The 26,463-nt window shown below is 40.5% G+C and overlaps 1 long non-coding RNA gene across 2 annotated transcripts; it reads left to right on the top strand.

The window, feature by feature from the left end:
* The first annotated feature begins 3,041 nt into the window (after positions 1-3,041).
* On the top strand, positions 3,042-19,906 carry LOC113956433. 2 transcript variants are annotated; one of them, XR_003530853.1, is made up of 4 exons: positions 3,042-3,144; positions 9,335-9,486; positions 18,525-18,686; positions 19,639-19,906. It is a non-coding gene; the product is annotated as an uncharacterized LOC113956433 (long non-coding RNA). The 2 variants fall into 2 exon arrangements; XR_003530852.1 differs by lacking the exon at positions 3,042-3,144 and adding an exon at positions 3,153-3,458.
* The last annotated feature ends 6,557 nt before the right edge of the window (positions 19,907-26,463 follow it).

The following is a 26,463-nucleotide window of genomic DNA, read 5'->3' as shown; positions in this document are numbered from 1 at the left end:
AGAGGCTGGCCACGGCTGGGGAGGGAGAGGCAGGATGCAACCCATGGTGAAGAAGGCGGGAGGGGAAATTATAAACCCAAATTCATCCACCACAGCTGCTGAGGTTAGACCACCCTGTACTATCTACAATGGCAGGGTTCAGAAAGGAGTGTGTGTGTGCCCAGCATGCATCCATTAGAGATGCTCTGGCCTTGTGTTCTCAGAGAAAGAGTAGCTCTGGCAGACAGGAGCACGATGTTCTTGTCCTCAGACTAAGTGTCCTGGCTGCCTCTTACATGAGAGGAACATGTGCTACCCACACTGGTTCAGAAGCTCTTGGCCCTCCTTGTGTCAGCTTGTGCCCCACTGAATTCCGACAAAAAGGCATTTGGAAAATCTCGTGTGAGAAAACATGCAGAAATGGGTGGCCCCAGCAAGGAGGTGAGACAAGGAGAGGAAAATCCTGCCTGGCCTTCCTGCCAAGGTATGTGAATCAGTTATAACCTGACCTTGTTTAGGGTGTGTGAGGAAGGGCAGTGATGTGTTGCCATGAGGATAAACAGCAGCCAGAACTCAGGACAGACTTTGAAGTAAAAAGTCTGAAGCATAACAGTGTAATTTTTTATTCCTTGCTTTCTATGGCCACATTTGCACATACAGGGAACAGAACAGAACAGAAAACCTTTTTTCCCTGAGTCACACTCAGGAATATGTACCTGATAGTGCAGGCAATTTGTGCTTTTCAGGGATGTTACTGGCTGTTGGTTTCTTCTTCCCCCAGGGATGTCACAAGGCCAGGGGAGTGATGAAGCCACAGGTATATACAAAATGTGACTCAGATCTGCTTCAGGATATGTTTATATTATCGAGTCATTTGGTTTGGTTAATTATCATATATGAGTTCATTCTCTGCTCTTCACCAAACATACCAGTTTTGCAGCCTGCCACCTATCAGTTTTATAGCAGGAAAGACATGACTCCTGGGTCCAGACTCCTTGCAAGCACATTGAAGGCTCCATCTACCCCAGTAGCAGTGAAAGGCTGTTTTGGCAATGCATGATTCTGCTCTCAAATGTCCACTGTGAGCTAGAGCTAGTGAAGTTGTACCTGCAGTGTAAGCTGTGCATGGGCTATGAGGGCCAGATCTCCTGTATCCTATAGGAAGATAGTTTATGAAGGGGTTTCTGGTTTCCCTGCTTTGGAAGGGGAGAAGGAATCCTGCTGTTAATGACTGCTGTCTGAGCCCTACTAAATTATACCTGCTTATCTAAGTGCAGCAGGAAGGCTTCGTTCTTGGCTGGTGCAATAACTGGGAATGAATGACTTAAGTTGCCTGTGCTTATTTGAAAGATCACTTGTCTTCATGCAAAAAGTCTTCTGCTGGATTCCAACCCTTTCTGCTCCAAATATTGCTGTAGAACAGAGATTCTGATTTTCTCCTTTCCTGGTGCTATATGCAGGCCACGAATAAGGGGGAGTGAAGCTCAATACTAGGTGTACTACTCCCAGGGGCACAACATTGCAGTGGAAGGACTGAAGTCATAGACAAAACACCTGGCTCTATTTTTGAAGCTGTTTTACCCAATCCTGGGACAGCTTGGGGTATGTAAAATAATAGTGGGTGATACCTGAAGGTCACAGCATGTGAGGTAATATCAGTGCTGGTATTTCTTGTCTGAGTTTATGCAGACTACATTGGTTTGTAGCTACCAGATCCTGTTCTCAGGAGCTAACATAAAGTACTCCATGTACCACATATAACTGCATAAACGGGTTTACAGAGAAGCCCTGTAAACACACAGCTGGCAGAGATCTGTGTTGATATCACTCACCACTTTGCAGTGCCACCACTGAGCTCTCCTGGCTCCATCCCAGTTTAGTGAACCCAGTCAAACAGAAGAATCCCACCAAAATGTCTGGAAGGGACTTTTGACATTATTCTTTCACTGCTGTCTGTTTGGGGTGTGTGGAAAATTTCTTCAGGTCAGAAGAATGGCATAGTGTAATGTGATAACAAGCCCTGTGAAGGTTATCAGTGATATAATCAAATCTATCTGTGAGACAAAGACCCTCACTGTACACCTAATTAAAACATGTTTCTTCTCTGCCTGTTCCTGTTTCGTGGCCATTATTTAGAACTGAGCTGCAAGGCACTGGAGTGGAAAGCCAGCTCTCAATATTTTAAGACTAGCTCTGTCCAAAACCTTGTACTGAAAGAAACCACATACTTTTTTTTTTTTTTTTTTTTTTGTGGGCTACATGAGTGGCAGATCATGAACCCATTTTCAGGTAATTTTTCTCTGCCCAAAAAATCAGTTACAAGACAGGCATTTGAAAAAAAAAACCAAACAAAACCAACTCAACAAAACCAAACCAAACCACCCCCCCAAAAAACAAAAGAAAACAAAGAAACCCAAAACAAAACAAAAACCAAACAACCAAAAAAAACCCCAAGCAACCATCCAAACAACTCTCAAACCAAACCAATTCAAAAGACACCACTAAAACCCAAAACTTGTCCTTTTTAACTTTCTTCAAGCTGGTCAGTTTATTGCAATGGCAATATTTAAGCTTTGTCTTGTCCCATAATAGAATGTGCAGCTGGATCTCAAATCAATCCTCAGCATTGATTTCTTGCTTATTAGAATATTATTTTTCTTTCTCCTTCCCTTAGTGTCAACACATCTAGTTCGAAAAAGGGCCAGGTATAGGACAGGAGACTGGTGACTTTTGAGGCCAAGCTCTGTGAAGATAATTCCTGTAATTCTTGTAATGAAGGTAAATCTTGTGATTTCAGTGGCATTATGGAACAGCATATGGGATGCAACGTTGTTCCATGTTTGGTGCAAAGAGGAGATCAACACCTGTCACCAGCACGTGAGCAATCCTTCCTGGTGCAGCCCTGCTGTGACTTTTGTTCCCAGAAGCAGGACTCGTGCAGCCCAGTGAGGTGACAGCCAGCCACACAGTCACTGCTGGAGTAGGATTGGTCTGTGAATGGTACCAGTAATAGCATTTGTACCATAGGAATACCAGGGGCCTCTTGCCCTGCTATTCTAGGCATGGCACATATGTAAAGCAAGAGTCACACGAGGCCCCCCAAGGCATGCAAAGGCTGATGGAGAGTCCTGGGAAAGTGAAGGGCTGCTCAAGGTCGCACAGCAGGTTGGTGGCTCAGCTGGGAGTAGAATTTGAAGAGGAAACTGTGCTGCTATGGCAGCTCCCCTGCTGAATTTCTTGAAGACAGGATTTTTCCTTTAGACCTAGAGATTGTTCTGCTTATTAAACTGCCTCAGCAAGACAGCTTTGTCTTGGGACCTGTTGAGTAGTTCCCCCTTTTCTGCATAAGGAATGGATTGCATGTGTATGGATTGCATCTGCTAATTCCTGGTTTGTACTTCAGTGATGGATTCCCAAGGCCTGTGCTGTGCTGGTCCTCAAAGGTGATGGTATCATTCTTCTTTACAATGTAAATTCAGGTAATGGCATAGGCAAATCTTTCCTTCTGAGCTGATAGGAAAGGAGTATGAGGTACATATGTTTTCTTTTGCCAGCTGCTGTCAATGTTAGAAATGTCAAGTTCTATTGGTGTGACATTTTTGACAGATAGATCCCTGCATTCTTTGCCATTCCCTGCTTCCTCTTCCACTGTGTGGTTTTGCACCATGAACTGTTGATGGTACCTTTCTGTTGTGTTGCTTCTGGTGTGTTTTCCATGGTTTTGTGATCTAAGAGGAAGTAGCAGAGATAAAAGGTTGGAATTTGAGAGCTTTCTCTTGACTCACCTAAAGCCAGAAGAGATTGACATTGAATAAGACCACACACTATGCAATATGAGTAGTGATTCCTGCATGAGGCCTGTGACTTCTGGGATACAGCATTTAGATACCTTTTTGGGTAGACATTCAGCTCTATTTCAGTGCCTCCAGGAGCTGGAGAAGTCACTGTGTCCCTACGTACCAGTGTTGGAACTCTAATGGCCTACTTTCCCTTTTTAGAAATAGTCACCCTTCATGTCTCTGAACTTGCGTGGCTTTGGCTCCTGGCCACTAGACCTTGTCATGCCTTTTCCACTAGATTAATGAGACCTTTAGTACAAGAAATATTCCCTTTGTAAGCAGTGATCACATCTTATGATACATTTAATAGAGTGTAGTTCCATTTTCTTGCCATAAGTTAAAAGCCCCTGACTAAACTTCCAGAAGTCTGTAACCCCTACTTTTCAAGGTGGGGATGGTGATACTCAGGGTCTTGCCTCACTGTTTTCTATCATGTGTTTGTTTTGCAACATGTTTTATGGCAAGGACATTTTCCTTATGATCACTTTGCAGAGTTCCTGGTCCATGAGATCTTGGGCTGGGAATTTGACGCGGTTACTGAGGTACAAGTAACACATTCAAAATAGATACATTCTAACTCAGACCTTGCCATGTTCCCCTCAAGTTTTTATACTCCTTCAGTTAAGAAAATAGCACATTCCCACAGTGCTACTCAACTTGAATTAAAAAATTATAATATAAATCATATTTTTATGAATAATTTAATTTCTAGGAAATGCATTAGGGAAACCCCTTCAGATAAGGTTCCAAATTTGCAATAGTAATGATCTGAGAGGAAGGAATTGTTTGCCATGGAGTAAATTATGCATTAGAGGAGCCTTTTAATATTCTTATTTAACACCTAATATTGATATATTCATTGATCTGCAGAAACTGTAGCACTGTGATATGCAAATAATTTAAAACTATAATTAAATTGAATAGCATGTACAAGCCCCAGGATTTGTGACAAAATGTATGTGTATGTATAGTCTTCAATTTTCTGGTGTCTCCATTCTGCAGTGACCGATGCTATTTTAAGAACAAAAGAAACTTCTCTGGGTGTAGAGATTACAGTAAACAGAGTCATTTGGCTGTTAGCCTGGGAGAGCTGTAGATGATGCATAGCTTCCATTTACTCTTTTCAAATAAATCAGCTTATGGTTTGGCCAAGCATACACAGAAAGGCTTGGAAAGAAGGGCATCCTTCACACCTTTTGCATTCTCTGGCTAGATGAGGACTGCTTGGTCAGGATGAAAAGAGAAGCTGGTGGTACCATACAGGGTATGGGCAGCTGGATTTTCATCAGTGTTCAACAGGGAGCAGTTTCCATGGAATTGTTGGCTCTGAATGTTTGCTGTATGGCATTTGCAGTGGTATTTTTCAAGCGGGCAAAGGCCAAAGAATTTCTTGTTCAAAAAAACATTACCAGTTAAAATGCTTGGATGCTGAAAGTTGTGGAAGTTTTGCCCTTCTGCTGAGGTACCTAAACAGGAGCCATTCTCCAGAAAATGCTGTCATCCTGGAAACACCCAGAAGAAAGAACAGGAAACTGCAGAATGCACTGCAGGCCCTTGGTGGGGAGAGTCCTGATACATCCACATTTCCCTGTGGGTCTGGCAGGGAGCAGGCCCCGTGACTTTCCACAGGGCAGCACGTGACAGGGCACAGCTGCTGCTTCTGTTTGGTTTTTCCCAGAGTACAGTTCCAGGTTGCCCAGATCTCTGTTGCAATGTTGATATCACTGCAGCAGAGCGTCTGCTCTGGGTGGATTTATGCCATTTTGATGGGGTTTTTTTGCCAAACTGCACCCAGCTTTTCTTGTCATTCCTTGCCCCAGCATTTAGGAGAATGTCTATGGTTGTCTAACCCCAGTATCACATAACTCCTGATGATCCCTCAGCTATGTGGGCTGCCACTTCAGATTTTTTCTCTTCTGTTGTAGATAGAGGGAAAACCAGACAAGGTGCAGGCAATCTTGGGTTTGTGGGCAGGAGTAATTTGTTATTGGTTTTAATATAATGTGGAGGAGAGGATAGGAAGGCAAGCTTTTGCTGGCTTCTTTTGGTTTGAACTGAGAAATCAGAGCACTAATCCAACGACTCTCTGAACCTCGTTCCTCTCACAACTCCCCCAGCATATCCAAGGGAAGTGTGGCAGACTCTGCCTGCATTCTGCTCTGTAATGATTCATGGCAAAAGTTCAAGATATCTCTGCTTTTGGTTCTTGATTCAAGTGTAGTATTTACGGCTGAGTTTGCTTGTAAAAAAAGCTGTGCCTTTAAAGGTTATTTTGAGGACTTCTTTTTGAAGCAGAGATATTACAAGAGTATCTTGGAGAGTTTCAGAGCTCTCTTTCAAACTTGGTTTATTGTAAAGCAAACAATAAATGAATCCGACTAATCCTTTTCAGTTTGTATCTGAATTGAGACCAACAAGCTACCTCAGTGAAATTAAACACAGATCCCTTTCTTGACCCAACTTCTGTTATAAAGAAATCTGATTAAAAAAACAAGTAAAGTAAAATCAGGAAGAAAAGGATGTTTTTGTCACAATGTTTGCCCAGAGCTCAGGTCCACTTGGGATATTGCTTAACCTCTAAGTTGGAATATTTGTTCACAAGTAGACAGTTTAGGTGGAATTTCCTTTCATTTGTCATTTTGTGTTAGTCATTCATGCTGTTTAGAGGTTGCACAGAGTATTGTATCATCCCTAGAGTCCTGTTTTATGAGTTCACTAAAATTAGCTTGGGGAGTTTCCCGGCCAAAAACTAGAGTTGAAAGCCAGGGTCCCTTGAAGGAACATGATAATGAATAGGGAAGGATAACCTTTCATCTGCAGCTTGCATTTCTAATCCATGTGATTTTTAATTTTATTGTTTTTTCTTTTTAAAATTTTCTTTCCTCAAGCTTTTCTCCTCCTTTCCCCTCACACACCTGTGTGAGCCCTGATTTGAAGTGATCCACATGAACTACAGACCACAGTTACCCTTCCAGATGCACCATGCCTGTGGTTCAGAGACGGGAGACAGGAAGAAAGAGGAAAACACAACAAAACCCAGCAGTGTTGGAAAGCAATTTTCCTGCTCAGTTCCATTGTGATGGCCCAACATACCCTCAATAAACAAGACAAGGAAAAGCTGTTCTTTGTGTATAGGGTAGGTTGGGAGCTTGTCAGTGCAGCAACCCTGGTGTCCTCTAGTTTTGAACTCTTTACCCAGTGGATAGATGCTGAGAGCAGAGCAGGTGACCAGCCCAAGAATGGGATCAAGTCCTTGTAGCTGCTTGCAGTGAATTTCTGTTTACCTCTTTGTAATGGTTTTGTGAATCAGAGAAAGATGGTTGATGTAGTGAAGCAGGAGAAATGGTTGAGGTCATTAGACTTGTTGGGGAAGGACTGGTAGGTCACTGGGTGGGTTGGCTGTATGAGGCATAATGGGAAATTTAGTGACATAAGAATATCTTTTCAGTCTTTAGTGATCACCATGTTGAGAAGTTTTGGGTTTCAGGGTGATATTTTGAAGATCGTTTGTAGACTGAGCATCCTGGAGAATCAGAGCTGAGAGGTCAGTGGTGGAGTGGCTGTAGTATGTGAAGCCAATGTTACTGTTAGCTTTTTGGGTTTGTTTTCTAATTCACCAGGATTTAATCCTGGTGGGTTGTTCTTGTTTGTTTTTGCCTGCATGCTTGCCTTTTTCAACAACAGGAAAACTCTTTTTTGCAGAGAATTTTATTACAGAAGAGACTTTTCGTATGGGAAACTTTCTCCTCTCTTTTAGTGTGAGGGCTGATTAATGAATTTAAAAATAAAGATGGAGTTTTGTATGGGTGGTGAGATGAATCATTGTATGGGAGAGAGGCTAAAAAGTGCCAAGGGATTTTGGACCATCATCAGCAACGAAAGTTGCTGAACTTCTTTCTTCTTATTATTAGAATTTCTGACTTGTAGTTTGATTCTTCTGGTCTCCAGAGGACTCCAGGCTGTGGAGAGATTTGTTCCCAGAAGCAGAAGATGGTGGTGGAAGTGATGAGTACTTTACCAGTGTCTGAGTGATTCATGTGAACTGATAGCTGGGTAGCTTTTACATTGGAGATGACAATCTGTCCTCACAGAAAAGGGATTAAAACTCTTCACTGTAGCATTACCACATCAAATAGGATAGATTTTATTTTGAAGTATTTATTTTCAGATATTCTTTTAAGAACAGAACAAAAATTTCCTAGGTTTAGAATATTTTTTGTCTGAAAAACATGATTTTTTTACTGTCTTTTGTTTTGCTTCTTGAATGTTTCTTTGCAGGCATTTGCTGTCTTGCAATATCTTGCAATATGGTAAGCTTTGTGGTGTGGGAATGAAAACTCAAATGCACTTCATCCTTGAATTCAGTATTGCTGGGGCTGCAGTGTTTTTATGGGCAGAAAAGGAGACTGATTTAAACATGTCTCAAGAAGTGAAAATTAAAGGCATATCATGCTCATATCAAAATCTGAAGAGAAAATGAACATTCTCACAGAAGTCTTATACACCTATGATATATGGGCAGTTTTGTTTGGGATTTTGAATGTTGTTTTGAGGTTTTTTGAGGGGTATGCATCTTCCTTTCCTCATCAGGCCTTTTATTAACACTGCTCTTTACTGTGAATGTCATATGAGCAGACTTTCTACCTATCCTGGTTAATTTTCACAATGGCTTTGCAAGGCTGAACAAGCATAATTATAGGGCTTTAAAAGCTCCTTTTCAGGTTAGACTTTGGAACAGTGTCAGCCCTAATGTTCACGCTGTGAGAAGGAGGTCTGGCTTGGAAATAGTCCCAGGAACACCCACGCCTCAGGCTGATGGGAGTCAGACCTGTTATTTTGGTGCCAATATTGGTCACCTGAGGCACTCTCTGCACTAGTTTAAAATAATAAATTACTTTCTTAGTGCTATGCTGCAGTGATCATCTTAAAAGAATGAGAGAACTTAGTGGAACACCAAGTGATAATCCAGTCTATTAGAACAAAATAGCCTGAAAGAAAATCATGACATGGGGGGATGGATCAGAATTCTTCTCATGAAGTGACTTATGACCACAGCTAGAACACCCAGCTTGGTATCTTATTAAGTTTTGTTCCCTGCAAAATTCCCAGATCCTTGAATTTTTGAATTAGTATTGTGTGTTATAATTAAATTTCACTGCTATTCAGGATTCTGGGACAGTATGGACTCTTTGCTAGAGGAAAATTATTTTCTTCTGGACCATTCTGCTTTTGAACAACTTAGAACTCATAGCTCTGTTTTCCTAAAGAATTTTTGTTTATCCATGGGAATAAAGTACAAGTTATACGTTCTAAGCAAAGCTTTATATTCTTCCCAGCTATAAAAACAACCTGTTTGTTAATAACCTGACTTATGGAAGGAAGAAAAACATAAAAATGAGATTCTTGGTCTGGTTACAAGGTCTTTGTTTATAAACTCACTGGGTATTTTGATTTTAATTGTTAGCAATGTGGATGCTATTTCATGTAAATAAGTATGTGTTTATTTTGTTTTATAGTATGCCCTGTATTGACAATTAGAAAAAGCTGTGCTAAAATTACAAATGGAAGAAAGGACCTTGATCTTCAAGCAGCAGTACTGAAGTTAGAGCTGTTAGTAACAAATCAAATAAAATCCATGCTGCCAAGAGAAGAGAGTATGCTCATCCTGGTAAGTTGAACTGCACCTATTCATTGTTTGATGCCAACTTTACTATTTATCCTATGCCTACATACAAGAATTACCAGTGTATATACATACACTAGCACTAACTAAATTTTATTATCTGTGAAGCTGGTCTGTTTATCTATGTGAGCCAGGCCAGGGTTCTGGTTTTTGCTCAACAGTTTCAAAAACAGGAAGCAACAGATAATTCCGGTTCTTTCTGTAGACCAAATTCTTTTCCAAGAATAAAGTGAAGAATGTCTATAATTTTTACAGATTATACCTTCTGTTGTACTCCACAAGGAATATTTTTCTATTTTCGCTACAGGAAAATGTAGATTATTAGACTACAGATGTCTGAATTGCTTCAAAAGCCAAAGTCTGTTGTCTTGCATGTTTAAGTCTGTTACAAATGTTTGTTACTTGGGTTTTTTTTCCTTGAAAAAAAATTTCAAGTGGAGGGGGGTAAACAACAGGAAGAATGTTGACGAGGTATTCATGAACTAATCTGCCTGGAGAGATTTGAATTACTACTTCTTGACAAAGTTAAAACCTTTCAAATACTGAACAGTCTGGGGAAGTAATTCTGCAGTGATTTTAAACTTGCTGCTCTTTTTTTTTTCTTTTTTACCACTTTCTAATACTGATTAGATATTATTATTCTAATATAGATTGATGAGATGCAGTAAATGGACCTAAATATTTCAGTACCTAGTTAATACCTTGGCCCCTGGGATGGTCTCTTACACCCAGCCTGCACTCTAAGGAGGTGATGTATTGTCAGGACTGGGTGTGAGAGGGAAAGTGAGAAGGCCTGCTTGTTCCTCACTCTGACACTGAGCTGTTTGGTGAACTTAGAGTAGTTGTTTAGTTTCCTTGAGCTTGTGAGAAATTCAGGAGAAAATCTTGTGTGTTAGAGGCATGTAACACCTATTTAATATTTGTGCAAACAAATTTGTCCAGAGCTGTCATCTGCTTGCATCTGCAGTACCTAAAGAGTTTTCTGCTGGAAACTGGGACTGGGTATGTTTAACGCTATTGCTGATACTCTGAATTTGTGTAAGCAAAATCTTTGCAAGGAGCAATAGCCGCAACTGCTCTTATGGGATCAACGAGTCCTATCACAGCTATTTAATACTATGTACATAACAGTTTAGGGAAAACAGTTAAAAATGTAGTAATCTGAAATGAAAGCAGGATTTAAACTTGTAGCTCAGAATCTCATGTTCTAGATGTGGCTTTGATGCCAACAATCAGGCAACTCTCTTGAAAGTGCAAGGGGATTCCAAAGATCCCTGTGATTCAGGAATTTGGTTTGACCTCTCTTGTAAAAGATGGTGTCTGAGCATCCCCTACTATTCTTTTGATGTGGCTGATCAGAAGAGAGCCCCATGTACAGAACAAATGACCCTCTTCCCCCCCCAACCCCATGCCTGTTTTCTCAGCTGACACTCGACCAGACCTGAACCTGTGTAGCTTGTGAGCTTTGGAGGGATAAAAGGACAAATAACGCCGTAGGGAGAGGAAGCAGGTCAGATTTTTTTAACTCTAACATTGCTGTTACTTTACTGGTTTTGAAATCTTAACCTAGAAGAGTAAATCATTGTAGAATTGAGGCAAAAGAAGGGATTTACAGCCCAAGGTGACTCAAATGCAAACCACAAGGAACTTCAGCACAAAGTCTACCAAAGAGATCTACAGTCTCTTTCCAAGGCATGGGGGTTTTATTTTTTTATGCAGTTCCTATGGCCATTTGACTTGATCAAAATCAAATCACATGTAGCAGTAACAACTCAAGAAGTAGGTCGTTGGTGAAGAAAACACTGGAGAAAATGAATGCTTTCACAAGATTGATGCATCTTCTCCATCTTCTGCCTCCCAACTGAGCACACTCATTAATCTGCTTAGATGATCAAAAACAAGAGAAGACTGACAATTGCAGCCCTTCCCAAACCCAGAGAAAAAGAGGGTGGGAGGAAAAAAAAAAATCCCAAGTCATCATGAATGACAACCCAAGCAAAAAGCCCACATTTTTGCCTCTGGCAGTGAGGCAGGTTTTGTGAGCTTTTTCCCTTCCCCTGGCCTTAAACTAAACAAATGAGTGCATTAACCAGCCTTCTTAACATGGACTAGGAAGGTGTTTGCTGTAATAATATCCCCCCTTCACCTAGAGCAGAGGTTTTATTCTGTTTCCTTTCACATATATGGCAAAGGTCAGCTATTGAGAGTGACTTGTCGTTGCTACTGTGAGTGTGTGTCTCTCTATTACTGGCTACTACTCTTTCAGTCCCAAATGTTTATTTTTTTTTTTTTAAACCTTCAGGAACCCAAGCTTATTGGGAGAGAAAATACATCAAAAAGAAGAAATCCACAAACAAGGTTGAAAGCACAAATAAAGATGGAGAGAGAAATGGAAAGGGGAGGAGAAAAAAGGAGGGGGGGATCAGTCCAATTTTCTTTGGAGACATACGGCATTGTTGGTGCTGTCTGGCAGTGTTCCAGGGCTTCAATTGAAAGTGAATTTCTTTTATTGAATTCCATCCAGAGATATCATATCCTCAAAAGGCTACTATTACCCAGAGGGTTTCAGATGAAACCATCTGAGCGTGACTTTTGAAATGCAAGAAGTCACAATTGTCATTTGACAACATGGAACCTGTCAAGGCCCCTCTTTCCAGACAGAGAAGTCGTTTACGTAATCCTTCCACCCACCCTATTGAGGTGAAAATGCTTCCATTGCAGGCCTTTTTACCTCAGCAGGTGCAGAGTCAAAATAACAACAACAACAGCAGCAGCAGCAACAACAACAACAACAATAATAATGATAACAATAATGATAACAATAATAATAATAATAATAATAGCAGCCCTGGTGAACTCCACAAAACCATCCTGTGCCTTGACAAGCAAACAGTATTTAAACATCAGCTTTTTGAATGTGCATTGGAAGGCAGTGAAAGACCTGTAGGTTTCAATAAAGCAGGTTACTCCTCCTGTGGTGATAATCATAATAACCCAGAAATTGAATAGTAAGTCAAAGACCAAGTTGTTGGAGAAAGAGATTAAAGGAAATGCAGCCACAAACCTCAGCTTTCCCTGATGATGGTAAGATTGAAACTCAGCTGCAGCTGGCAGGAATCTTTGTCACGTACCTTTGCCCTTCAGTGGATGGGGTGACGTGACTGTGAAAGCTTGAGGATGAGTGGCATCCTTTCTTTGAGCCCTGGAGGGCAATAGGTTGTTGGGAGTCTTACTGGAGATATCTGAAGTTAATTGCTAGTTTGGCAATTTAGACTGGTCTCCACAGATGTTATGATAGTGTGTGTGTGTATGCATCCATATTTTCTTTTGGCTGCAGGTAGGCTCTCTGTGTGTAGAGCCCAAGGTGGAGTTGTAGTGATAATCCTACACTTACTAGGAGATTTTGATGTGAGAGGAATCAATGTATGGGATGTATAGTGCACGTCTTTTACAGAGGAAAAAAGGAACTAGCAAAAAATCAGCGGTTGTGTTTAGATACAGGCTCCACTCACAGACTGTCTGTCAAGAGGGTGAAGAAGTCTGCAGTGAAAAGGGGAGGAAGTCATAAAGCATGCAGTAGGCAGGCTGCATAAAACATTTGGGGGAGGTAAATGGAAATAAATTTGACAAAGTTCTGGTTAGAAGGAAAATACATAAAAGTGGCACGTGGGAGAAACTGATTGAAAACACAAATGGAGGACAGTGTTTTCCTTGTGTATGGACACAACACAGCGTGCTTGGAGGAGTTGTGGGGAGCTCTGGTTGACAGTGATGCAGCAGTTGACAGGCTGTTCAGAAATCTTTTGGGAGCAGTTTGAAGTTGGTGACCAAAAAAGTCAAACACACTATGTGGGTGAGAAGGTAAATGTCACTTATGATTCACTGCTCAGTAAAATCCCAAGTGGAGCTGAAAATACCTTTGAAAAATACCTTCAGTATCATGCCTTTCTAGGAGAGAAAAAAAAAAAAAGGAAAGAAAAAGGAGAGTAAATGAAACATTTGTCTTACATTTGTCTTCAAGCAGGAGAGACAAGATGTAGGTGTGATAGTGATCAGTTTGAATTCCTCAGTACACCCACGAGTACTTACTTGTAAGTTTTGTGTAACAGAGTGTGAGATCAAGGGGAGAAGTTAAGCTGATGAACACTTCATGGAACAAAGTGTTTGAGACCACATGTAGAACAGCCTGGTGAGTGTCAGATGAGTGTAGATATGTGGTGGAATAATGAATGTTGTGTGGAAAACAACATTAAGTCTTAGAGGATGATAACATCCTGAAGTCCTCAAAAGTCAAAATCTTTTTTTTTTTTTACATGCAAGGCAGAAAACAAACTGAGGAGTAACTTTACTAGGCAGGGAGTATCTGAAGGAGAAGATGGTACAAAGAAGAGCATGAGTATATTTACCTGTCAGCAGAGAGCCTTTTATTGTAGAACTACTGTGTATTGAAATGTATTCTTGATACAAAGCTTTAAAGTGTACTCCTTGAAAATTTTAGTGTGAAGGAAATTGTGCCGGCAAACCAGCAAGTGGAAGATAAAAGCAAGCAATACTCTGGTTATTTGCCAAATTAAAAGGGGATATTTGGAAAAGAACATCTGAGGTTTGGGAAATCTAATGAGACTTTTCCTATAAGGTCAGAAAAAAACTTAAAGGAAATTATAAAAATGACGTGCTCTGAGGATCTGTTGGCAGACCTCTCCCCAGCATTGTATTCTCTATCTAGACACTGATAATTTATCACTCTGCTTGGGACTGGCCGTCTACTCCAGGTCATTCAGAAGCATCAAACAGAAAATACGGTAGAATGCTATGCAGGAAAAAAATGCCCTTAAGCTGTTGCAGATTACTGATGGTAAAATGCCCCCATATCTTAGGACTCCATTAAGGACCTTTGGAACAAAGCCTTCTTTAAGACCATTGCATACAAAGAACTGATGTCTGCTCCCTCTAACTAGAGTGGTGCAAAGGCTGTGACAGAACTGCACAGCGAGAGGCTTCCTGGGAGAAAAAGCATATATTTCATAATGCTGAGTAGGTTTTTGAATTCTAAGTGGAGAAACATATTGATGAGCCCTCTAACAGCACTGTAGTAAACTCTGCAAAATCCAATTCTGTTGGAAGTCAATCAGTATACAAGATACAATAGCATATGGAGCAGATGTTGGAGTTCTGCTGCAAGAAGAATACTAATTCTGGATATGTGCCTGATCCAGATGTCTTTTCATAAAAACAAGAGTTTGCAGCTATCGTCTTGGAAGCCATAGTAAATCCATAAACATAACATGCAACAACTGCAGAAATGTATTTGAGGCAAATTTGTGAGGCATTGTTGCTCTTTTACTCCACCTCTGAGTGAGCATAATTTTGTTGATCATGTCTTTTCTTCTGTCAGGAGAGGAGATCAAGACTTTGCTATTCTCTTCTAATTAATGACAACAATCATTGAGCTGGGCAATGAAAGCGTTCTTCGAAATCTGAGAGGGTGAGTTTGTGCAAAAGAGAGCTATTGCCAAAGTCTACCTGTTTCTCAGGGAGGAAACATTTTATTTTTCACGGTAATTTGGAATATGAAGATCCATGGTTTTATTTTTGGGAAGTATCTCCTCATCAACAATAGGAAAAGGTATTATGACAGGGAATGAGTCAACTTATTTTAGTGACTGGTACAAGTTTGCTGCTGTGGGCTGGGAGCCTGCAGGTGTCAGGCATAAAAGTCCCACTGAGGTTCTCTCTTTCTTGTCTTCATTCACTATGAGTTGTTGGAATTCATAAATACACTATTTATTTGTGTTGTACTTTCTCACCCTCCCCCCATACATTATGTCAAACATGATCTGTGAACATATTTTTGAACAAAAGGATTCCCGGCAGAAGTAAAGTGGTATTTTTCCTATCGTGTTAATTATTATCAGGATACTAATTTTATATTTTCCAGGCCAATACATGTGACCTATAATCTGTCAGTGGCGTTGTAGTTGAAAACTGAAATGTCATGAGGCACTGCAGGAGTTCAGGTGAACTCAAATAAGTATATCTACCTTGAAACTGAATAGTTTTGTTTTGATTATCTTAAAGGAAAGGAATGATAATTTCATGAATGCAAATTTTATTTTTTTTTTCAGAAAATACTTGTTTCACTTGAAGCACTTTTCCACTTAGAAAATTCCAACCCACATGAATGCAACATGATTAAATGTTGGACTCAATGTTAATAAAGCTAATAGTGTTTGTTGTGATTTTATTTTACCAGATGATCAAAAATAACATCTGTAACATCTCACCAGGTTCTTGCTGTAGTTCTAGCTGCTAGGAGTTATTGTCTAGTTCAAGTGCTCTCTGCAGGAAGTGCTTGAAAACAGGAAGGAAGAAACTAAGTATGGGACAGGTCACTAATTGGAATGAATCTGGCTGCTTATTTCTTGTCTGACAGGGCTGGCATGGAAATGTCTGTGGAGCTTCTTGATTGATCAGTCATGGCTAGATGAGTGTAACTGTTCCTGGTGGCAGTGGTGGATTTGTGTGATGCATTTCTCCCCTTCAGATTTTAGAAACACATTTATACCCAGAGGTGAGAATGAAACTCTTAATTTTGGAACTTTTAAAACTAAGAAAGAACACACTGATTGGTGACTATCCTTACAAATATTTCATCAGTGTGCCTGTGTATTTCTTGATACCTCCCTGTGCAATTTTGGGGTAGTTTTTGCATAGAAAACACTCTCCAATATTACAGGATAAAATGCTTCAATGTCACTGCATTGAGAACAGCAGGAATTTTTTCCACCCTGTTGATTCTGTATAAACTCCTGTTTAGTAAAATATCTTGCAGGACAAAAGGAAATATGTGGGAGATTCTCACATTTCTGAGTGAATCTAGTTGGGTACTTAACTTTCTGAGCAAAGAGTTCAGAGACTCGGTAGAGGAAATATAATTTGAAACTGATGGTTTTGCTTATACAAGAATCTCTCTTTTGCTGCAATAGAGGGATTTACTCACCCTTGGGAATTAACACAGCAGGTGTCAGCCTTCAAAAGTGAGAGAGGACTGGAGGACTGATACTTTGAAATACTGGTACTTAATTTTTTTTCTGTTGGAATTAGGTTGAGCTGATGTATTTTGATCTATGTCAGAGCCTCTTTGCTATAAATGGTTGGGTTACTGGGTTGCAGCAAAATGTAAAGGAGGGAGGTAAATCTCATGACCGGTATTGTGCTGGTACCCTTTCTGTGTTCTAAGAGAGATATCCTGGTCCTGTCTTAGCAAAATGACAAAGTGGTTGCATTAATTCCTTTTCATCACCACTGAGCTTCAATACAACAGGGAAATGTGGTTTTGGTTCTGATTTTTTAATTTTTCTTTCAAAAAATAGAGAGCAACACATCTATACACCTGCTATCAAAAAGAACATGTGAAAGTGCAGTGACAAAGGATATCTGAAAACGTTGTGTTAATTCTTTTTGTCTGGTGGAAATTCATATTGAGGCAATCTTCAGGTAAAACAATTCAGTGGGAAGGGTGGTCCTCAGAATGAGAAGGGCACTCTTAAAGCCAGGCCTGCACGAGCCATCAGACAGAGCCAGGAGACACGGCTTCGCACTGAGTAACACATGTTGAGATCTGAGAAAACAGGACTCACACGGAGTTTCATGGCAGCAGGTTACTCAGCTCATTTGATCATAATTCAAGCCATTTGTGTAACTAATGATGCTCTCAGATGTTTGGCAGAATAAACTAATCAGCCATTTAGCAGCAGCACAGCTTCTTTGTGGCTCGACACGGATCTGAGGGATTCTGCCGCAGCCGAAGACGCAGCTCCTCTCTCTGCGCTTGCATTTTCCTTGGCTGTGTGGTTCAGTAACCTTTCAGCAGACCTGTCTATATAACAAGTAGTTCAACAGGAAGAAAGGACGTGCTTGGGAAAAGGCATTCTTGATCAACTGCTGCACATCTGGTTTAAAGTCTTTCTAGTGAGGCAGTGCACCGAGTCAGCGTGTGTTCTGCTAGGTCTGAAACGGTGTGAATCGAACAGGCTCATGGATGAATGACCCCTTGTGTGGTTTGCAGGTTTTGTAAGTCTCTCATGCTAATCCAAGGCCGCTTCAGGTTAAACAATCACACAGAAGTTGCCTGAAAGATGAACCTGATGATATAGTCATAGTAGATGGTTTTCAGCTTTTATATTTCAATCCTTCTTCTATTTTTTTTTTCCTTAGGGGAGGACTGATGAGACCTACTGGCCCTTAATAGTATGGTATTATAGCCCAGATCCTTTGCTGTTATTAGAAGGTGCAGCTCTGTGGATGTCAGTGCAGCAGCACCAGTTCATATTAATAAGGAATATTGTGCCTGATGCATTTATAAACCAGATTTCTTCCTGTACTTAGAGAAGAGCTAAGCCTCTGAAACTATCTCCAAAGGTGAAAACCCACCAATTTTATAAGAGGCACAATCCTATCAATAAACCACTGAGCAGGTTGATCAGCAAAATGGCCATTATGGAAAAGTTTTGGTTGCTTTTTAACATCCATGTTGTATGTCCCTGAAAACAGTATTTGCAGTAATGCTGATACTCACCAGAGCTGCAAAACTGTCATATTAGTGCTGTGCAAGTCCACACGTTGTAACAATGTGTTACCTTGTCCCTGGAACAAAACCACAGGTACAGTTATGACAACTTTGGATGAGAGGAAGATTGCTTTAAAGAGGAACAATTATCTGGATGACTAATTCACCAAGGAAACAAACCTGTCCTTTTATGGGATGGATTTTCTTAATTTCTAGTTTTAAAAGTTTCATTTAAGTTTTGGTGCAATATATTTGATACAAAAAGAGCAGTGTGTTTCCACTAGAATTAATATCCTCAAGGGTTTCTTTTGACTACTGTTTATGCTGAAAACAGAGGCTAGGATTATTTATTTATCCTTTTGTTTGGTCTCTGATATACTTGTTGAGGGATAGCTGCCTGAAGAACACAGGTATAGTTTGCATACTAATAATTCCTTGTAATTGATCTTTTCAGCTTTCTTCATGCACTGTGGAAGGTTGTCAGCTGCTTCTTTGAAGTTAACTAATGATCATGCAAGCTGTGAATCTGCAGTGGGAGCCAGGATCTCCCTGGTGCTGTAGCAGCACAGCTTCCACGTGCTGGCTCTCTCCTGTTACCTTGTGTGGTGTTATTCGGGTGAGCTTGGAGGCAGAAAGTTTAAATTGCCATATTTATCTTGGGGGCCAGGCCAGTGCAAAGATATTCCCCAAAATGGAGGAAAAACCGAAACAATATTCTTTTGTCCTTTGTGTCAAAAGCTGGCATATTTGCCACACAACTAGCTGGTGTTCCTGTATGTAATTTGCACTGAGAGGCTTAAAAAGTCCAAAATTGGGCATAGCATCCTCTTTCTCACTTGAATATTCACAGCCATGTTCAAGTAGCTGAAAACTGCATACAGGAGGGGCTGTACTGGTATCCGTGAGAATCTTTCTGTTGACCTGGCTGGAGCTTTGGATTGACTTTTAGACTCAGCCTGTACGGTCAGATACTCGTTGTATAGGATGAGTCTTTTTTTCTTGTTTCCCTTCCCCTCACTCTGCCGGTATTTGTCTCCAATAAAACCTCATGTGCCAGCTTTTGAATAGATCAGCCTGTCTTTATTTCTTCTTTATTTTTCCTTTTTATCTCTATTTCTTTGCTCTTCTCTGTAAGTACTACAGCAGAGCTCTTTTCTCTGCTCTAGTCACCCTTAACCCATAAAATAAACTACTTTTAAAAGGGCGGGGAAGAAACAATAATAGATGGTCTAATAAAAGATACTGTCTCTCTCTACAAGCCTTTTTTCACTTCAAGACAATACGGCACTGTGATAAAATAAACTGCTCTTGCCATATGTTTTGCTGAAGAATCCCTCCCCCTTTCCCAAGAGGTGACACAGTCATGGTCATGTTGAATTTGGTATAACTGAAGGCTGACCTTTAGAGCTCTTAGTTTGGAAAATGATCATTCTGGGATGTTCCTGTAAGTATTCTTTACTGACAGCCAAGACAATTTCAGTGAGAGAGGAGTGAAAATATATATATATACGCTTATTTTACTCACATCATCAACAAAACACTGTTGTGGTCTTGCTTGCTTTTCCCAGGTCCCTTATTCATCTGGAATAGATCTTGCTGAGGCAGAAAGAGGCCGTGGGAGGACGTTTGAGAGGAAAAGGAGTTGTGTGGTTTCTTCATCACTCTTGCTGTTAAGCTGAAGCTGTGTTTGCATCTGGTTCATACTTAACATGTCACTACCACCGTGTGAGAGCAGCACCTCCATGGCAGACAATTTGGGTTCTAGAGCCAGCTTGGCATAGTACATTGGGTTTTTTCTTTCCTTTTTTCCTCCCTTTTTCTAAAAATAACTTCAGGCTGGGAAAACAGTGTTTTGGTTTGGTTTGGTTTTAATTTTATTTTTAGTTGTGTATTCATAGCAGGTAAGAAATCCATTTATCAATCACAGCAGAAACAAGGCTTGCAATTTTAATACCTGTAAGCAGCCAAGGTATGCTCTCTGCATTTGTCAGTCAGTGTTTAACTAGACTTGCTAATATGTATCGAATTCCTGTTTTCTATTGCACCTCAGCTCTGATGTATTAAATAACACTTGATTAAAAGCATATTTTCAGAGGGAATACTTTCTAAATCAATAAGCTACCTGGGAACATTGGTTACTTTTAATCATAGTTCATCCTTACATGTATTGGGCTACTACTGAAGGTCAGTGAAAACATCTGTAAACTCTCTAGGCTAGAGTTCAACACAGTGCTCTCTCCTGCTGTGTCTAGCACAGGTGTCTTTGTGTGGCTGGTAGTCTAGCACCAGCATATAAGCTCTGTTCTACCTGCTAATACTATACTTTTATTAGCTGTCACCATACCGAAACAAAATCCAGACCCTTGTGGTCCCAGGTACCTTTACCTGTGACACTTGAGGCCAGATTTTCCAAGGACCTCTGTATTACTGCAAGGCCTGAGCTGATGGGAAATTTGAACCTGCCATCTGGGCTTCCTGGGTTCCCCCTTCTCAGTACTGGTAAGGAAAACACACTGGCAGAGAATATGGGAAACAAAAACTTTATATACTGAAGGATAATGGTGGACAAAGAGTTAATTTAAGTCTTGAGACTTAAAAAATTCTTGCAATGCCAGGGGAAGGATTTAAATTGTGAAAAAAAATTTTACTCTGATTTTTAATGGTCATTTGCATGTTGTTATTTGCTTTTCACAGAGTCCTGTTTTTGTTAGTTAGACATTTGGGACTGGGGAGCATCATCTATGACAATAGAACTGTCCAGTAGTGTCTTGTGAAAACTGTTACATGTCTAAGCTTGAATACTTTTTCCTTTTCTTCCTTCTGTAGATCTGAAAGAAAGATTTATTTCTTTTTTTCCTTAGGAAATGGGCTTCTTTTTCAGGGCAAAATTGTATCTATTCTTCAACTACTGCAGGAATCCTACTAGTTGCCTCCCTTGCCTAGTTGTACTACCTTAACCCTGATGATGGATTTGAAGTTATACAAGCCTCTGGCATCGATGCAGTCTGTTCTTAAAAAGTCATATTGTATGAGGGTCACTATTCTCAAAAGGGAACGAGAACAATCCATTTTCATGTAAGAAACAAACAAACTTACATGTGTCTTTGGATAGTTGTTAGATATTTACTAAATAGTCTATCACAGCCAATCTGAAGTGTTTTCATACTACATCCATCAAACTTTACTGCCAAATACGGAATAGAAACTATGAGAAAAAAACCCTACAAACAACTAGATTTGGAAAAAACAAGGCTCACCAAGAATATGATCATTTGGGGCTTTCTTCCTTCTCCCTGTAATTAGCCAATTTGTTACTTTTGCTTCCTTTTTTCCTCCTTATTTAGTACATTTTTTCCTGTCTGCACTGGGATTTTCTTCCTTTCTTCCAGTGTGATACTGCTGACACTGGCCTGTGGTGATTCTGGGCTTTTCTGGCACTGCTCACTGAGATAAAAAGCGACAGCCCGGGAGCCCCCTCGTGTGCTCCAGAGCTTTCAGCCTGTAGCACAGAGCAGTATATCAAACACCAGCAGGCCAACCCCTTTTTGTTGCATTAGCCAGTCAAGCATTTTGTGCTGCTGAATGTCATCTTATTTAACATTTTGTTAAACAACTTCTAAAGGTCTTAACAATATGACAGATGGGCCATTGAATGGATGCTTTAATGGCTAAGCATTAGTTTGCTTTGGTTTGATAGTGTTTATTGTTAGTTAAGTACTGTTTAAATAAATCAATCTTTTCCCCTCTCTCTTTTACAATGCAGACACATTCAAGAGAGGGTTTTATTCTTCTTGTGGTGGGTGTGTGTTTCATTCTGTCATGCAGACATGATATATGGTGGTCTCATTTCCAGTCAGTCTCTGCCTCATAGGATGTGACTCCAAGGTCTAGGTCATGTCTGTAAAGGTTAAGACATGTCTTGAGGATTCTACCTAGAGGATACTAGAGCTACTAAGAAGATAACCTATGGCAAAGTATAATTTGGAATTGCATCTTTTGGTAACCTTCTTTCATGATACAACCTTCCTTGCAATCTGTCCTGATTCTGAACTTAACTTCTTAACTCTTTAAGCCTGACTGTTGTTACAGTTGAGTCCATGTTAAGATAATGTTCCTTCCAAAGATGAGAAATCCAAATAATACTGCAGAGCTATGGCTATTTTGCAGCTTGCAGAAGTAGTTGAAGCAGCTGATTTTGCTTTAGCAAAGAGCCTGCACAAGCAGTAGATGTTTTCAAGTCTTGGAGAGGAGTCACCAAGGTAGGAAATGTAAGCAGTGTGCCTCCCCCTTTTTTTCTAACAACACATTAATGTCAACTACCTGTCAGGATTAGTCGGGTGCTTGAGTACGAATATGGGCAGTCTGTTTCCAGAATCTAGGAAAAAAAGATACAAGAGATTAATCTAAGAGTCAGAGATTTAATGTGGCTATTGATATTTAGCTTGTTTTGGATTTCTGGAGAATACTAAGATGACTGTAACATTCCAAAATATAGAAAGCCTTTATTTATTCCTGAGAAAACTGTGAATTTTTGTCTTTGATCAAAATATTGGTCTGCGATGGTCATTACAAGTCCAGTTTTACAGGAGCAGGTGACACTTCTGGTGTTTTGACCAAATTCTAGTTCCAGTAAACACATCTCGCCTGTCTCTTATTCCCTTCGCTGTCTCCAATGACATGTTTATTCTTCATTTCATCGATCACTCATCATTTCATTCTTCATTTACATCCACAATTGGGGAAGGAAATACAGGTCTGTTTCTGAGGCAGTGGCCTTAGGTGATGCCATTTGCCCATAATTTTGGAGCATCAGCTCCTCATCGGGTGAGTGAGAGCCAATTTACATATTTGGTTTTTGAGACAGGGTATCTGGCTTATTAAGTGTCTACATCATTTGTAATTTAATGGTGTCCTGGTCTCACTTCAACCATTCAGGCATTTTTGAGAGACAAATAGCAGTAATACATTTGTTCTCATTAATTTGCAGACCAGTTTTTTTTATCTTTTCCTTTTTTTTTTTCCTTTTCCATTTTTTTTTTTTTAAATAACTCCATCCCCCAAACTTTCAAAACAGTGATCTGAAATAACAAAGTGTTACAGATGAGGTCTTCTGATTATTGCCCTTTAAAGCTTTTTTCACATGGCCAGGCTTCACAAAAACCCATTTTACTCAAAGAAATTAGGTTTCTGGTTAGCAGGAGCCCTAAATAGACATGAATTACAGGAACGTCCTTTGAAACCCCACACAGTACTTGTTTCATTAAATCCCATGAAGCGACCTTAATTTAGTGAAATACTGGATAGGTTGTTCTTTTAACCTATTAGCACTTTGGCCAGTCCCATAAACCATATTCATGGATGATTCCATCAAGAAGGACAACAGTGGGATTAATATTATTTCAGGATACAGTAAATGCCACAATGATGAAGCTGTTTAAGATCTGGTGCTCACTGTGTCACACTGAATGCATTGACATTTACTCTGCTATCACTTCATTTCCAATATTCCTTCCAAATCAGCCGATGCTAATGTTTCAGTGTGTGTGCAGAATGCAATTCCATCAGGGCTAGGGACGAGGAGAAATGAGCTTACAGCAAGTGCCTTCTCCCCTGTTCCCTCTGCCCCCTCCCATCCCAGCATGGCAAATGGCTTATCTGTTGTGGCTTTGTGCGTAGCTGGGAAAGAGCAATCACAGAGGTGGAAATGTGACAAAATCAGGGCTTTGTGCTGTATGGAGTCAGCATGGTCAGCCCACCTGTGGTCAGGTACACGTGCTGCTTCAACTGCAAGTTTCTTGGCCCAAGAGTAGAGGGGTAGAGCCCATTTACCCATAGAAGGGAGCATGGAAAAGAATCATTTTTTTTCCACAGGACAAGGATGCCACCCACTCCCTCACCTTGCTTCCTACCCATGATGCTGTCTTCTGTAAAGGCAACAAATTCTGCCTAGTTACAGACCCCTTCACCACTGTGCTTGAGCTCTTGAAGTCTTTAATATCTTTCCTCCTCAGCAGCTCTGGAAAGTGAGCAGAGGGCCTTATCCCCTTTTGCAAGCTGAGGACTCAAAGGGGATTTCAGCTGTAGTTCAGTGGAGAGAAACACACTGTTCTAGTGAGATCCCTGTGGGAGCCAAACTACTCTGACTCAACCCATGTAGGAGCCTCTCTTTTTACGCTGACAAAAAAGCAGGATCCCAAATTGCCTCACAGGTGTTTGCACGGGAAGTCGACTACAGGAGAGGGGTTTGAATGCAAGTTTTCCGAGTCTCAGTCTATCCAAGTGACATTCCTTGATGTATCTGAGAGGAAAAAAGGCAACAGGAGCTGGGAGAGAGCTTGGCATGGTGCATGACTGATGTGGCTGCGGTCAGCCACGCTGTGTGGCATCAGAGGGTCTTCTCAGGTTCATCTGGCATATTTTCTTGCAATGCAGGGCAGAAGATTACCCAGATGGCTTTATTAATCACTACCATTCTGGCCAACTGTGGGAAGCAGGAAAGATCTGGGACCTCCATATGCCAAAATTTCTGGAGGCTGGGAGAATGCAGTAGAGAACTAGTTATGCATTGGTCTCATTTCTATATTCTCCAGCAGGCTTTCTCTGTTGGCCACTACTAGAGGTAGTGGTGGGAGTTGGTTGTTTGCTCTGACTTGGTGGGATCACTCTTGTGCTGAGGAATGACCAAAGAAACTGCTCCTCCGGTAAAGAAAATGAGCATTATGAGCAGAAAACAAGGAGTTGAGGAGAACTGGGGCTGCTGTTGGAGACTTTGGACTTGCTGGAAGTGTAGGAAGACTGTTGGTTAAGCAGGTCTACCTGGATTTGGGTTTAGATGATTGTAAACTGAGTAGCAGTGAAGGAAAAGTGTTGCTTTCAGGCTTTTTTCCTTCTCTACCCCTCTTCCTTCTTGCTTTGCAGAGTTTGTGTTGATCTGATGAGTATCCCTTTGCCTGTGTGGTATGTGACTTCACTAATGCAGAACAACAGTATGCACAACAGAAGAGGAAGCACTTGCTTTGGGATTTTAAAGACATCAGGGGCTTCTCATGGGCACAAGGGTTTTTGGACAGCTATCACCAAGTATTTTTCTGAGCAGCTCTTCTGTTGAGTCAAATCTCACTGCAAAAGCAAACAGAGAATGCAGAGATCTTCACTCAGTCAGTTTGGTCTCTTCTGGGCAATCCAGCTACAGACTAGAACAGATTTTTAAGGAGTCTACTTGGTTTTCCCTTGTGTGAAAATGATGGACAGAAAATACAAAATACATGGAAGGAGATACAAGTCTTTTTGGTCTAGGTTAGGCAAACCATTTTGGAAGAGTTGAGGAAAGGCAATGCTTGTACTTGCATAAATAGGAAGTGTGCTGGATTGTGCTCTGTGTGGTGGAAATTAACATGTCTATCTGGGTAATCTCTCTTTTGACTGGTTATTTTTGATGATTCAGTAAAGGTAACTGGATAGTTGACTGCATTTTACTTTCAGTTACAGCAAGTATAAACCCCCTCATCAGTCCAGTAACTCAGTCTTCCTTTGAATATTTTCTAGAGGTTCAGAGACAGGTGTGTTTTAGTCATATTGCATTATTCCTCTGGTTTTACTGGAACAGTGTTGGATCAGGTTAGATAAATATCTGAGCTGCTGGGGCAAAAAGCTGTCGAGGATGGTTTAAATGTATTTTTACTGCATTTCAAGGCACAAGCATGGACTAACTTAAGCATTATACTTCCGTAATTTTATGAAGCAAAAGGTGTGCTAAACCCACAGGTCACTGCTGGACCTTGTTGAAACCTCCTGGCAAATGGGTTTACCCCTCAAAGCTTGCTGATGGGAAGGGATTGTCTGTTAGGTCACCCACCAGTTCCTAAACTGTTCTGGCCTTTTAGTGCCAAGAGAGTAGAGGTGATATGTACAAACTTGCCTGGAACTGGACCTGGGGAGGGACCACAGGCAGTGGCAGAACATGGTCTGGATTGAAATCTCCACAAATAGATGATGGCGCACAGTGTGTTGAAAACTTCAGCCCTGTTTTTGTAGGGTGTTAGCCAGAATCCTCTGTCAGAATTTGTGTAATTTTATTGTATCACCAAAGAAACTAAATACTAATATCCCGTGACTGATGCTGTTGACACCTTTGTATTCCATTTGGAAAAAGATGGCATATTGCATTTGTAAGGCTTCCATTGCATCCTGAGAACTCAAGAAAATCAGATGCCATTAGCAGAAAACGCTAAAATTATAAACTGTAAACCCAGACAGACCCTTTCTTCATTGAACAGAAATCTACCATTGAAATATATTGAACTGTGTTGACCCTCAGTATTTCGATAAAGGGTTTTATCCCCTTTCCACAAAAGGAAGTTATTCAGCTTCAACCACAGAGAATGAATAGATTT

The sequence above is a fragment of the Corapipo altera genome, unplaced genomic scaffold (assembly GCF_003945725.1).
Source record: "Corapipo altera isolate COAL_440 unplaced genomic scaffold, ASM394572v1 94, whole genome shotgun sequence".
NCBI classification, from domain to species: domain Eukaryota; kingdom Metazoa; phylum Chordata; class Aves; order Passeriformes; family Pipridae; genus Corapipo; species Corapipo altera.
The sequence above is the reverse complement of the archived record's forward strand: the minus strand, read 5'-3'. Positions and strand labels throughout refer to the sequence as shown.